This window comes from Silene latifolia, chromosome 11 (assembly GCF_048544455.1).
Source record: "Silene latifolia isolate original U9 population chromosome 11, ASM4854445v1, whole genome shotgun sequence".
NCBI classification, from domain to species: domain Eukaryota; kingdom Viridiplantae; phylum Streptophyta; class Magnoliopsida; order Caryophyllales; family Caryophyllaceae; genus Silene; species Silene latifolia.
In genome coordinates this window covers 90,584,709-90,600,549 of record NC_133536.1, presented here as the reverse complement: position 1 = coordinate 90,600,549, position 15,841 = coordinate 90,584,709, and positions in this window count along the sequence as shown.

Genomic DNA, 15,841 nt, shown 5'->3' with positions numbered 1-15,841 from the left:
TTGAAATCGTCATTACGACGGCTTAGAAAAGCCAAATTTGATTTCGAAAACGAGATTTGAAATTTGGAAAGTTGCACGGGTTGAAATCGTCATTATGACGGTTTGAAAAATGTTTTTCTTTGAAAACTGATTTCGAATTTTGAAAATTCGAGGGTAGAATTTGTCATTACGACGGCGTAAAAGGGTGATTTGAGAATGCAACGGTCGGCGAGAGACCGAGGTTTGAAATGGCCACTATGACGACGTAAAAAGGTATTTTGAAATGGTTTGTGAAAACCAAGGTTTGAAATCGTCATTACGACGGTATGAAAAGGTGCATTTGAAACGGTTGTAAAAACCGGGTTTTGAAAATCGTCATTACGACGGCCTAAAAAGGTGGTTTGAAACGGTTATATAAAAAAACCGGATTTTGAAAATCGTCATTACGACGGCCTAGAAAGGCGTGCAACGGTCGGCAAAAGACTGAGGTTTGAAATGGTTGTGAAAACCGAGTTTTGAAAATCGTCATTACGACGGCCTAAAAAGGTGCTTTTGAAACGGTTGTAGAAAACCGGGTTTGAAAATCGTCATTAGGACGGCCTAAAAAGGTGCTTTGAAACGGTTGTAAAAACCGGGTTTGAAAATCGTCATTACGACGGCCTAAAAAGGCGTGCAGCGGTCGGCGAAAGACCGAGGTTTGAAATGGCCATTATAACGGCGCAAAAAGGTGTTTTTGAAAGTTTGAAAATGACACGGAAGGACTTATGATCATATAGCACATAAGCACTCACAGTTTCATTTTATTATGCATAATGCTGACACGGGTTTTGGCTTAAGAGGGTGGGTTACACACCAAGCAATCAAACCCCGATTTTCGAGAGGGATACCAATCCAAACAAAATGTGTAAGGAGGGTGCCCTAGCCTCGTGCTCGAAGGTGATGAAAGCTCTTTGACGAAACAGAAATGTGTAACGTCAACGGTATGCTTGACTCAATCGGGATTCGAAACGCGGGGATGAGAAAACTCACGCCGACGAGACGAGCCAATTGGTCGAAAAGGGTTAGGTTGTGGGTCCGGACAAGAAACCCGACTTATGACCGTAATATCAATTAATGCACTTTAACCACGACCTCGTTCGAGTTTCACCTCTAAGGATCACAAAGACACAAGTGTCATAGTTTTTCCCAGCGGAGTCGCCAAATTGTGGACATGGGCCACGTCTCGGTCTGTGGATTTAGGGCCGCCTACCGGTCCGCGGTCACGGGCCACCTGCACGCCAAGCCAATATGTGGACATGCAGCGGTCTTTGAAAGCCACGCTCGGCGGCGTAAAATGCTTTCGACCGGATCACTTTAGATCGGTCGGTATCGTCTCGGGAAGGGCCGCGAAACGATGTAGAGATGTTCGGAGTCGCCACCAAGCATTTGTGGGATGCTTGGAACCCGTTCGAATCCACTTTATACCTAGGTCAATCAAGGCAAAAAGCGGTGTTTGACATAGGTACTAAAGATAAGGAATCGTCCCCCTTTTAGCATTCTATGCCTAAAACGACTCTCGTACGCCCTGGATAAGGCCGTCCACTATCCAAAGGTTCTGAGTAAGGGGTGAGGGTACGTATTGGGAAGCCCTTTAATCAGACACCCAATCCCGCCCGCGTTAGCGGCCTCTACTGATCGATCGTGGTTGTTTAAGTGCAAGAGTTGATAAAACGGTGTAAAATGCATGAATGGACATCCAAAAGTGTTAACCTAACATGTGAGCTTTCTAAGTCGGTTTGTTAATCCAAATATCAAGCATAAGATGTCAAGTTGGATTTAGATATATTTGCATGTGAAAACGGAAATTAAACATCCATTTACTAAGTTCGGGTTATGATTCTTAACACGATCCATTTATTTGAAAAAGGATGTCAAATGACAAAGTGTAAAAACACGTAAACTTGTCAATCTGATCCGTCACATATTCGGTTAAACCGTAATCGGGATCGTCCTAGACAAGTGCTAAAAACGAGGCAGAACAGCGCCAGGCAGCCCCATTGGGGCGCGAGCCTATTGGCGATGGAAGGGGCTCTGCCCTGGTTTTGAAATGTGAAAACAGGCGGTCCCTTGGGGCGCGAGCCATGAGCCGACCCAAGGGGGCGTCTCCTGGTTTTTGAAAAGGTTGTTTAAAACCGTTTTTTGTGATTAATGATTTGCAAGTATGATTTGCATGACTCGAAATAATTACTATCAGATTAGTAATATTCGCTGTCGGATTTGCATGTTTGAAAAGCATGATTTACAAATAAAAATGTAAAATGTTTGATTTGAACTAATTATGTTAAGTTCGATTATTTTGTAATTAGTCAAGTTAATCATCGTACTCAGATTAAACCGACATGGTATAAAGAACCAAGGATGATTATGAGTTATGACTAATATGTTTACAAATGAGAAAAATGCTAAATAAAAGAAAAGGGTGTTAAAATACTCATTAAAATGTAATTAACAAATAATATCATCGAGTCACGGAATAAACCGCCATGGTATAAAGAACCAAGGATGATTTTTATAATGGTCAAAATATGTTCATCATAAAAATGAATTAAAATGGTAAATAAAAGAATAGAAATTCCTTTAAAATGTAATTAACCAATTAATATCACCGAGTCACGGATTTAACCGTCATGGTATATGGAACCAAGGGTGATTATGATTTATGGTTAAAAGGTTTGTTATAGAAATGGTTTGAAACATGCGAAACGGTAAAAACCGATTACAAATAAGAAATGAAATAAAGAGGAAAGACGAGAACAATCACGGATGAATCTGACCTGGACACCTACATGAGGCGCGAGCCACTTTGCATATCAAAGGGCTTCTGTCTCGGTCCAAAACTCGGTTTTGGCTCGTCTAACCTATATTTTAATCGTGTTATGCATTGTTCATGCTTATAGACTCATAAAAACAGTAAAGACATGAAATAAATGAGATGTTTACACCCTCAAACTTACGTGTATTGATGTTTGCGAAATAGACGACTTTAGAGACGGTTTTCTCGTTGTGACTAATCGCGATCAAAGAAGTTTAAAAAAGGTGCCTTAGAAAAGGATTTTGTTTTGAAAATGAGTTGAAAATATGTTAATTAAAACATGTTGATTGATTAGTTGAGTTGGTCGAATGGGTCGGTCGAATGCACGGCGACGGTACCAAACAATATGTGTAAGGTTTGTGTTTACGATCGGTAGGTCGTAAACACGTGTCGATTTTGTGACTTAGGAAGTCGAGTATAGAAGTTTAAGGGAGATGTGAGGGGGCGGACGCTCGCGTGAGGTTTGTAGTGTGTGATGGTGGGTATTTATAGAGAAATGTGGGATGGTAGGTCGGTTGTGTTTGCTTAGAGACTAAGCAGGCACCCCATTGAGGCGCGAGCCACCCCGTGACTCAATGGGCATTACTGTCCCTTTCGCAAATTTGGATTTTGCATTTGTTCTAACCAATGTTTTGTTGGTTGTGATTTGTGGTCTTTGAGGTTTGCTTAGCCGTGTAAGCTTCCTCTTAGGTTATATTTGGGGTAGGTATTTTGTGTCTTTGACTCGGGTTTGACCCGTGTGAGTCGGGATTTGAATTTCGAGTCGGTTTTTGGCTCGGTGTCGGTTTAGACTCTAAATAGGGTCATTTTAACGGAAATGACATGATGAAGACATTCATGGTATTATTTTTGACATTCGAGGTTTGGGTTGGCTCGGGTTGACTCAGGTTGACTCGAGTTGCGGGTTTCTGAGTCGGTTTTGGGTCCGAAGACGGTTTTAACTCTAAATAGAGTTATTTTAATGGAAATGACATGATGAAAACATTCATGGCATTATTTTTGACATTCGAGGTTTGAGTTGACTCGGGTTGACTCAGGTTGACTCGAGTTGCGGGTTTCTGAGTCGGTTTTGGGTCCGAAGACGGTTTTAACTCTAAATAGTGTTATTTTAATGCAAATGAAGTTAGAAAACTTTTGAAATCATTTTTCATATCCGAGTAGTGCATTAAACCGTCTCATGTATAGCCAATCCACGCACGCATATCAAAAACACGTTATAGTCCGATCATCATCGGGTGGTTTTTGGAAGGTGCAGATACTGGGTATCTACACATGTCACATGTCATGTAAAATTGTTATGCATTTTTAACATATTAAAAATCAACGCATTAATAAAAATACGTCATATACAAAATCGAATTAGTAATTCATAATTACTTGTACCAAAATATTTTACCATTTATAAATCACAACATCTTGTATTCATAATAAATTATTCATTCAAATGCAATTGTTTCCGTAAACAATAATTTCATCTAAGCAATAAAACAATTCGATTACTTAGACCGTATCTTATCTAATCAAATTATAATGAGATACGTAAATATTACTTCCAAAATCGTCCGTCAATTTTAAGTAATTTAATTAACCCGTATCGTCATACGATCAATTAAATAATCAATTAAGAGTGTTACCCTTTAGGTATGACCTAAGGGGATCAACTGGTCACCACCGTCGCACGACAGTAATGTCAAACTCTAGTCAGCCAATCATTACCGATATGTGTGGACCAGTTGACAATAAAATATTACTTCCCAATTTGTATTCTTAAAATGAGACTTAAACATGTGATCATCATGATCGACAGTTGTGATCGCATTATTGTCGGAGGACACATATTCCAACAATCTCCCACTTGTCCTCGACAAGTGTGCGTCACCAATTCTCTTGTCCTATTACTATCTCCCACTCAATGCAAGGTGTCTTTCAGGTCGTACTTGCAAGTGATCATATCGATAGTGGTTTCCTCGATCTGGAGAATAACTGATTGACCGGATTTATCTACCATAGATATCTTCCGAGCGTGGCCACGCATTTCCAGTTCATTACTCCTCGAGTGGCCCTGAGATATTGTTATAACCCTGACAAGGGGTGGACAATTCATATCGCACTTATTCCCTTCGACTAGCCACAGCCATCATAACCCAAAATATGCCCATTTTACCCCATTTACGAAGGTCGTAGTAACACAAATCAAAGTTAATCTGAAACCGTGCCATCTTAGGCGAACAGTCTTTAGTCAAAAGAATCGACTCATTAGAATACTATAGTAGCTCCCGCCACGACCAGGCTATATAAATTTGCCAGAACTCTATAAGCGGTCATAAGGCCCGACAAGGTGTTCCTAACAGTCTGCCTATGTGATCGACTAGTCATCACACATGACTCCATGGCACTTAAACTTGCCATCAATCGCATCACATTCTAGTCACTTCGAGACGTCACCTCATGTAAGTAACTATGGGCGAATACAATGCTAATCCGTGTTCACTTTAACAGGGTTCAATTGTCTCTACAACCCGTTTAGATGTAACAAAGTATAAGGTGAGTTAATAATAACTCAAACGACAAATGTCGACATCACATTCGGGTAGTCAATACCGTATTACAACCTTGTGATGCATATCGTAAGTGTGTAAACACTAGTCGATTGCAATAGAAGTTTAACATACCATGTGTCCATGTGTTCAAACTTCTTTTATCGCATTTTCCTTTACATTCATGTTATCTCTTATAGCATGAACCTTACCAAGTACACATATAGGTTCCCAACCTCGGTTTGGGTTCTTTATCTTGAAAGAACTTTCTGGTTGTTTATCACATAACCAACGAATTTGTGGTGGATGATATGACTTGCACTGGTCAAGTACTCCACCCACTCACAACGCACTAGGTATATGTTTTGTAGAGTCTTGCAACAATTGTCAAGATGATTAGCCTAGCACTTCTCACAAGTCCTAGCATATTAGAAAATATTAGTTTTGAGTAACTTCTTACTTCAACTATCTTTCCAAACTTCTTATTTCTCCTTTTAGCTTGAAAAGCTTAGGATTTTCATAAATCCTTACGCGTGTTCGAACTTTAATATGTGCAACCTCTTGACACACAACAGAGTGTTCTGTCCAACACTGAAATCGTTCATCGGTTCTCCTCGAGAATTCATGACGATTCTTCTATGGCTTGCCAATGATTCATCATGCTCTTATGCATATGATTCATTATTGGACATGTGCATGATTATTCTAATGGCGGAAACATTAGTAACTAATAATCATGTGATCAACCATTCTTAGGTTCAATGAACGACCATGACTGCTAATGGAAATTCCATTTTCATTGACATGAATAACCTACGTTTCTCGTTGATTCGATGTGTATATCTCAATACCTATCCAACATCTCATGATGTGATTGGATTCATCATAGTCCATTTTCATCCAGAATTGAAAACTCAAATACTTCTTTGTGAAAGAATAGTATTAGCTCGTCATTCTCAATGAGTAATGAGTTATAAACTTTTACAAGATGATTGCTCCCACTAAATTCCATGTCTTCACATGATAATTTCCAACTCCCACTTAATTCCACATGTTTCACAATTGACTACTCAATCGAAACAGTTCAAGAATTGAAATATATTTTGCTTTGCTAAGTTATTAAGATAAACCATATATGTTCCCATCATATCCTTTCAAAATACCTATTTTGAAAAGGTTTCAATCTTAACCTTATGGAAAGAGATTTTAATCTCTAACTCATTCATTTTATAATGATGCGTAGCAATGTCATTATTTAAATGTGAATTATATCTAATACACGTCCTTCTCAAAATACCCTTTTCGGAAGGAGGTTTAACCATTTCATAATGAGGTTAAGTAATGACATTAGCGTGGTTAATACTTAACTTAGCTCTTGTGGATATCGGCATATCAATCTTTGCAACTTTTAGTCATAAATCTCATTTATTTTCTAGGATGCAACTTTGATTCATTTAGGCTCTTAAGTAAATATCAATATTGAAACTATTGGTCAAATGTTGTTCATAAACTAGTCAAAACTCTTGTTAAGACTTTACATTAATCATTCTTATTCCAAAACTTTCTTTTGGTCTCCTCGTGTAGTTATCTTGAGAACATATTCTTTTGATTACTTAACTTGGTCTCTTTTGTCATGTTGATTTCATCTATTCGAGACCATAGATCTCATCTATTCGTGTATAATATCTGTATAGATATACAAATCATTCTTTCTTGCGTAGATCTCATTTACACAAGTACACAAATTTTGCTTGGTGTCCTTTGTGTCTTTATTTTCTCCCACTCTATCTTTAGAATGAATACACTAGAGATTCAAAGATAGCATATGAGACACAAATAATGATTTTTGAAATATAAGGAGGACTATCTCATAGGTTGACTAATTGTTTTAGATTTGATAAGTGTACTTGGTGATTGACATTCCTTAAAGAGAGTTCATCAACTCAATATCACTTTATAATTGATCATACACAAGCCTTAAGCTTGTGGACATATAATGAATCCCATCATTATAGTTGTCCATTAGATCATTTTAAGTGAATGATCATATGTTTCTATGAGCAAGCATATAAAGACGAATTTTTAGAACAAGGATAAAATACGATAAAACGGGTGACTTGGGTTGCAAACCAAGCCACCATAATCCAAAATACAACAATTGTTTTAGAAAGGATTAAACATTTCCATGTCGAATACGGAAATCAAAAGGTTCTAAAAATCCGAAACATAAATTAAAATAAGACAATAAAAAGCCAAGCTTCATGGAAGCTACTCCTAGCTTCTTGATAGTTTCTCAAGCTTGCTTTTATTTTCCCTTGTCCTTGCTTGGTGGAGGCCCAATTTATAATAAAAAGGGGATACATTATCACAACTTTGAATCACAATACCATAGTTGAATTAGAAACATAAAAGAAAGGATAGTCATTTACCTACTGGAGTGATCTTTCCAGCTTTAATGTCACCAAGATATTTGGAACAATTTCTTTTCCAATGTCCAACACCATTACAATAATGGCATTTATCAAGAGGACCATTCTTGATCTTGGAAGTGCTAGCTTCATAAGTCTTAGCTTTGGTGAAAGTGGGAGCTTGCTTCTTACCCTTCTTCCCATTCTTCTTGAACTTCCCCTTGCTTTTGGTGCTTATGTTAAGCACATCCTTAGGTGGGTTAACATTTAACCCCATGTCTCTTTCGGCTTGCACAAGTAACTTGTGCAACTCTTCAAGAGACACGTCCTTGTCTTGCATGTTAAAATTCACCCGGAATTGAACATACGCTTTGACTTTGGATAAGGAGTGTAGAATCCTATCTACAATGAGTTCTTTGGGGATTTCAACCTTTTGAATCTTCAAGGTCTCGACTAGCTCCATCAATTTGATCACGTGAGGGCTAACCTTTTGGCCCTCTTTAAAGTCGAGATCAAAGAATGCCGCGGCCGCCTCATATTGGACGATCCGCGGAGTTTGTGAAAACATTGTCACAAGCTTGGAATAGATTTCATTAGCGGTGCCCATCTTAAAGGCTCTCCTTTGGAGATCCGCCTCCATCGCAAAGATCAACACATTTTTCATTGCGGCGGACTCCTTGTGGTAAGCCTCATATGCTTCCCTAGTAGCGGCACTCGACCTAGCATTAGGTTCGGGTGGAGAGGCCTCGGTGAGGTAACGAAGCTTGTCGTCACCTTGGGCTGCTAATTTGAGTTAGGCATCCCAATCGGAGAAATTTGACCCATTCTTTTCAAGTTTACAACGATCCATGAAGGATCGGAGCCATGAAGTATTAGTGAGAGGTGTGGCGTTGGTGTTTGGAGTGGCCATTTGTTTTGAGAAATAGATGCGATCTACAAAACGAATATTAAAGGAATAAAACATATGTCGTTATCAAAATAATAATACTCGTAAAACTAATTTAAACAAGTTTTATTACATTTATCTAGTGACCTCTACCCAACTTTTATAAATGATTCCAAGACCCAAATTCATATTAATTTAGGCATCGATAAAGCCGAAAACAACCCTTATCAATATAACTCGGTGGATTAACCTTTTAATCGATTCTACTTTTAGAACTCTTGGTCGATAAATTTACATTAAAATTTATCTTTAGCCCGAAACACATCCGACAACCGTCGAGAATACTTTCGTTGAGTTCAATCCAAATTTCGAATAAATGTGTCCATGATCCAAATTTACATCAACTTGGGCATCGGTAAAGCCGAAAACAACCCTCATCTTTATAAATTCGGTGGGTAGACATTTATCACCCACTTCTCCTACGTAACAAGGTTTGTACCCCGGTAAAGCCGAGTGCACTCCCTCACGAAATAGGTTTTCATGGTTTCTACTTTTTGGTAAGGCTATGTCTCAATTGATTATTTTAGCGAGAGGTTATGTCAATTTATTATCTATTACGTTTTAAGTGAACTAAAACGGTGAACTACGATAATTATAATTGACACGGTCGATAAACTCGATTAAAAAGACAATGCATATTTTAGTTATGGCGATTTAGCGATGCATGTAACATATAAATAAAATGCAAAGTATAAAATAAATCCTAGTATGGCCTTCCTAAAATAGAAAATCTAATTAACTATTACATATTCGGAAACCAACTCCATTGGTCCCTTGAACTTCGGTTTTGGCACGCATCTCGAGATAACACCGTCTTTATGTATCGCCTTCTTGAGTGACACTGTCTTCAAGGAACTCCGGAATAAATAAATTACATAACAAATTACATAATTTCCTATTATACATTTGTAATTAAAATAAAATAAATCTATTAAATTACAAAACGGTGATACGAGATCACAATAAATTACAACCGAATCGATATTCACATACATTTCGGGTAATACCAATTAAAAACTAAGGCCATACTAAGTAAAAATTACATAAAATAAAATTATGACAATCATAAATAAAATGAAGCATTATAATATGTATGAACATGCCCAATTTTATGCTAAATCGCCTTTAAGGAGCCAATATCGTATATTAAACGGTTTTTACGGATTTGCGTGATTCAACCTTTTAAAATCACAATAAATTACATAAAATCATATTTATGCACAAGTTAATTACCCTAACCAACTTAGGACTTAAAATTAGTCTCCACCAACTTATGACAATAATTAACTTATATTTCTTAAAATTGTTCATTAATGGACTCAAAATTACAATAAAATGCCATAAACTCCAAATAAATCATAAAAATTCCAAATAAATTCAAAATTTGAAATTTAAACTCATGAACATTCTGGAAAAATACCATGACACTCATAATATCCAAAAACTTAGGTTAAAAATTTCGAAATTTATCGGGAAAAACTATGTTGCGGTTTATCGGATTTATCAATTATAATCATAAAAACATGAGAAAAATTATTTTTATCAACTTTTCAATTTCAGATCTGAAATAGGTTATAAAATTCAACATGTGACGTTTTTCCTTAGTCATGAAGTATGTTTTAGCAATTATTCACTAATTAAAGTCACTATTTATGCTATTTTTCATCAAAAATTCATACATCATGAATAAGGACTTCATTATAGCCTATTATTTTACACACATCTTGTAAAATTGCATGTGACAACATACTAAATTTCTATGACCAGATTCGAAATATTTCTCATATTAACCTATTTTTCATCTAAATTCGTTTTTATCATGAAAAATCCATATTTCGAGCATAAGAACTCCAAAAATTATGATAAATTACAGGTCATCTAAAAATAATATATGTGAAAACATATCCAAAAACCAGTGAAAAATTCGAAATTTAGCTAATTTTAGTCCGAAAATGACATTTTTATCATAAAATCACATTTTAATGCCATTATTATATAAAATGAACAATAAAAATCCATAAATTAACCAAAATATCCTAAATACATTTTAGGACCAGAAAATTTAACATGCATAATGATTTCGTGATAACTCATAATAAACACAAATTTATAAGTTTTATATGTTAATCGTATAACCTCGGAAAAACTATAACCGATTTGCATGCAAACAACCTAAGGCTCATGATACCGCTTGTAAGAAATCTATATCTCATAACTTAACATATTCATATATGTGATGAATTAATTTAGTCATATAATTAAACATTGATCTTATGCATGCAAACAATAAAAAAATAAAGAGAAGAAATCGTTTTCCTCACATTAAAATTCGGATTATTGGGCACAAGTGAGTTCTCCTACTCACTTGTTCTTGAGCACTCCTAAAATGGAAGAACAAAGGATTCAAGTATAGAATCCCTCCCAAGGAATAATACCCAAGGTAACCTCTAAATAAAATTAATATTATTGATACTAGAACAATATTAATTCGAATAAAATTGACCCAAAAATATTTATTTGGTCTCTTAATTTCGGTTAAGAGAAGAAGAAGGAAGAAGAATTTTTATCTCTCTAAAAACTCTATATTTTTTTTGGTTGAATGAATGAATATTACACTAGTATTCAAGTAGTGTATATGGTAAAAATTGTAGAGAAAAACCCATGGTTTTCTCTTAATAAAACCGGGTAGGGGGAGGGGTTTTGATGGCCAATGCATGAGCAAGGTGTTCTTCACAAGAGGCACTAGGTATGCATGGCTAGTTTTAGGGGAAAATGATTATGTTTTCCACTTAATTAATCAACAAAATATTTTTCTAATACTCCCACTAATTCGGTCCACTTAAGATAAAATGGACTCCATTTTATCTTTGTCAATTTGTCACATGTCACATGTCATGTAAAATTGTTATGCATTTTTAACATATTAAAAATCAACGCATTAATAAAAATACGTCATATACAAAATCGACTTAGTAATTCATAATTACTTGTACCAAAATATTTTACCATTTATAAATCACAACATCTTGTATTCATAATAAATTATTCATTCAAATGCAATTGTTTCCGTAAACAATAATTTCATCTAAGCAATAAAACAATTCGATTACTTAAACCGTATCTTATTTAATCAAATTATAATGAGATACGTAAATATTACTTCCAAAATCGTCCGTCAATTTTAAGTAATTTAATTAACCCGTATCGTCATACGATCAATTAAATAATCAATTAAGAGTGTTACCCTTTAGGTATGACCTAAGGGGATCAACTGGTCACCACCGTCGCACGACAGTAATGTCAAACTCTAGTCAACCAATCATTACCGATATGTGTGGACCAGTTGACAGTAAAATATTACTTCCCAATTTGTATTCTTAAAATGAGACTTAAACATGTGATCATCATGATCGACAGTTGTGATCGCATTATTGTCGGAGGACACATATTCCAACAAGATGCGGTCCATTTAGCTCCATAAATGCAAGGCTAGCAATCCTCTCCTACCAAGGACGCAAAACCTCAAAGAATATGCAAAATAAAGAACTAAAGATAAGAAATGATCCTAATAGTTGCTAGAAAGCATGGGAACGAGGCTAATTCGGGGACTAAATGTGCACAAATATGAGTCACATCAGCCGTATGTCTGATACGCGGAACGATTGATGACAGTCCGTAAGTTCATTGTCAAGTGATAGCTCAAACACTCAAGTCAACCCTTGGGTTATCATCTACACACCGATACGGTTGTTTTGACAATAATTAGAGTTCATTTGGAGTCCGGGTCAAAAACCGCTTCATTTTCTAAAAACCGTTTAAATGCCGAGTCGGAATATTTCGGAATGTTCTAGAATTCTCTGTATATTTATTCCTAATTAAAATTAATATTTTAAGTAAATATCTACCATAATATTGTTTTTCATGAAATAAGGAAGTGTAAATCTACCGAAATTCTATAATAAAACGCGGAAATCTTTCTTGCCAAGGAGGAAACCTCTGGAGAAAAGACGCAGCAACCTGTTGCGCCTCTTCGAAGAACCGCAGTGGTTGCTGCGCCTATTCTCCGGTCCTCTTTTTGTATTTTCCAGAATATTTCCGAGATTTGTTTCCAAAACCGTGTCATTCCTAAACTCTTCCGCATGTTTAGTATAAATAGAGGCCTTCGACCTCCATATTTGGGACGTGAGTGTTCCGCCCTTCTCTCTCTCTCTCTCTATCTCCAACTCTCTCTCTCTCTCTCTCTCTCTCTCTCTCTCTCTCTCTCTCTCTCTCTCTCTCTCTCTCTCTCCTCTCTCTCTCTCTCTCTCTCTCTCTCTCTCTCTCTCTCTCTCTCTCTCTCTCTCTCTCTGTATTCTAGACTACGTTATTGCCTTTCGAGGCCTACGTGCTTGATCAATCGACCACGTAAACTCAGATCATTCTGAGTTCAAGTCGTGTTGCATAGACCGACCAATTTGACCAACTCCACCTTTAATCAACCTAATCAATCTACTAAATCTTCTAACGAGGCCAGTTTCCACGCATATTCGAGTCGAGCAATCACTAAACGATAACTTTACTCAATCTTGTTTCGTCAAACATGTAAGTCTGAGGGTGTAAATCCCATTTTATTATTGTACTTTTATTTTGTATCAATTAATGTAAATTTATATCAAGACCACATTCGAAAACTGATTTAAAATCCACCTTTTAAAGCCCTTTTTACAAAACAGCAGAGGTCAGACGTCGAGAAGAAACGCAGCAGCAACTGCGCCTTCAGGAAGGATCGCAGCCTTGCTGTGCCTCTTCCAGAGGTTGCCTGCTGCTCCTGCTCTTCTTCTTCTTCCTCGACTTCCTGCAAATTTCCCCCTTTTCTTATTCTTTCATTTTCCTTCGTTCTTTTTGTTATTTCAGTATACAAATCATATTTTAACAATTTTTTTTTAATTACAATGCTTTATTCGTCCTTAATCCCGAGTAATTCAATACTTGCGGGTTTTCGCCGTTTTAATTCAAATTGATTCGTCAGAGTTTCGACTTGTTCATGTCGAGGTTCTGGAGTCCCAATTTGATACATAAGTTTTCTTCCAAATCTTATTTGTCCAGTTTTGTCTTAATCTAATCCCAAAGCTTCGCCTTTTTGTATTTCCGACACGAGTTCATCGCATAGTCATGTAAATCGCTGTAATTTCTCGTTTTAATTCATTTTATGACTTGCTCAGATACATATGATCGGTTAAAACACTTCAATTCGAGTCTAATATCGATAATCCATCTTAAATCTACCAACGGACAATAACGGTGTTGCGATTCTGACTTCACAGCTAGAACCCAACTCGAGAACAGATGCATGAAGTGCTGCGCTTCTTCCAGAGGACGCAGCAGATGCTGCGCCTGTTCTGGGTTGGTTTCTGTCTCTGAACTCTTTCTCGCTTTGACGTAGCTCCTAATTACGGTTTAAATCAACTATTATCCGTATTATCACTTCTAATCTGACATATTTTTCATAATTTAATTCTAATTTTATTTTCTTCTTCGAAATCCCGTCTTTGAGCTTGATTTTGACGTAGATCAAATAAAGCTTGTAATTTTAATTATTATAATTCATTTATCGTTATTATTATGTATGATTTAATTGTATGGCATTCACATGTATTGAATCTAACATTTACTTCGACCCAATTGTTTGCTAAAACACGTGTTAACCGACATAGTCTAATCTCACATGCTAGGATTAATACATGTTTGTTGCATTGAATGCATTACATCGACGACATATCGAATATGAACGACTTCCCTAATCATTTGTTAAAGATATAATTGGCATTCATTTGGTAATCCTACTCAGTTTCAATATTGTGTTTATTTGTTAAATGAGTCATTCATTATCAATTGCATTGAGTAAGTCGGTAATTGGCATGTTATATGGTATATCTTATTTATTGTGTTGTCTTGTATGTCGGAGGACATGGTGGTTTGATTGGTTACTTGTTTTGGAGACGTAAGACGGTAGACCGTCTTACGCTTAAGTCGCCTCTTGGAGCTTCGCACTCCAAGAGGGAAGTGCACATTAATTAATGGCTTAAGTCACGGAGGGACTCGTGTGGTTGAGACACGGCGTCTAGCAGGGGATCCGGTTGGCTTCCGGACCCGGTACGTCTGGGCGTGTCCCGGTACCTGTTTGTGGTTATCAGTGTGTCTGTGCGTGTCCCGGTACCAGTGTGGTTGTCGATATGTCTGGGCGTGTCCCGGTACCGTGGTGGTGGTTGTTGATGGTGGTTCATTTATATCATAGTCATGTTGTATGTTCACACACTCGAGTCGAGTCAAACTTTATTTATTTATTGAAGGTGATGTTTGTGTGTCTGTGTAATTGTCACCTATCTCTTTTGGGGTGGCCTGTGTCGATCCATATGATATCCTTTGGTCATATGGGGAACAGGTTAAGTACAGGTTGTTTGGATAGCACGCGGGAGACGGAACGACCTTGATGAGTCACGAGACGAGTCTAGTTGATTAAAAGAGTATAATTGTCATGAGTTGTACTTTTATTCATTTGTTTATGTTTATGTTAATCATTAAACATTTTATTAATAAAATGTTCTTTGATTGGAGTTTTGAAACCCTACCTCGGAAAACCGAGATGGTAACGCTCCAATTATCTTAGCCGGATAGTTGGGGCATTACAGCCTCAAGCTCACCAATTATGTTTAATAATTGCATGAAATCAACATCATAAACAGGATAATCAAACATCTTATCGCCATAAGTAAATTCCAACCATATACCAGGATCCATCCTATCATTTACAGAGAATGACCAAAATTAATAACAAATATAACTCCAACCCTAATTTCATTTGAAAACATTGAAAAATGCTAACATGCAACCACATATGACTGCTTTATATAACTTAATTGAAAATAAATATACAATTTTTATGAATTTAATTGAAAATCAAAGAGAAGTGTTAAAGATATTACCTTTCACGCCTTTATAAGATGAAAAATCAACAGGTTATGGATGTTTGCAGAAAAGACGTACAAGATAACTTGTAATGGATCACTGTGGGAGAAATACCGACAGATTAGGGTTAGGGTTCTGGGTATTTTTCTGGAAATTGGGGGAAAATTAGGGGTTT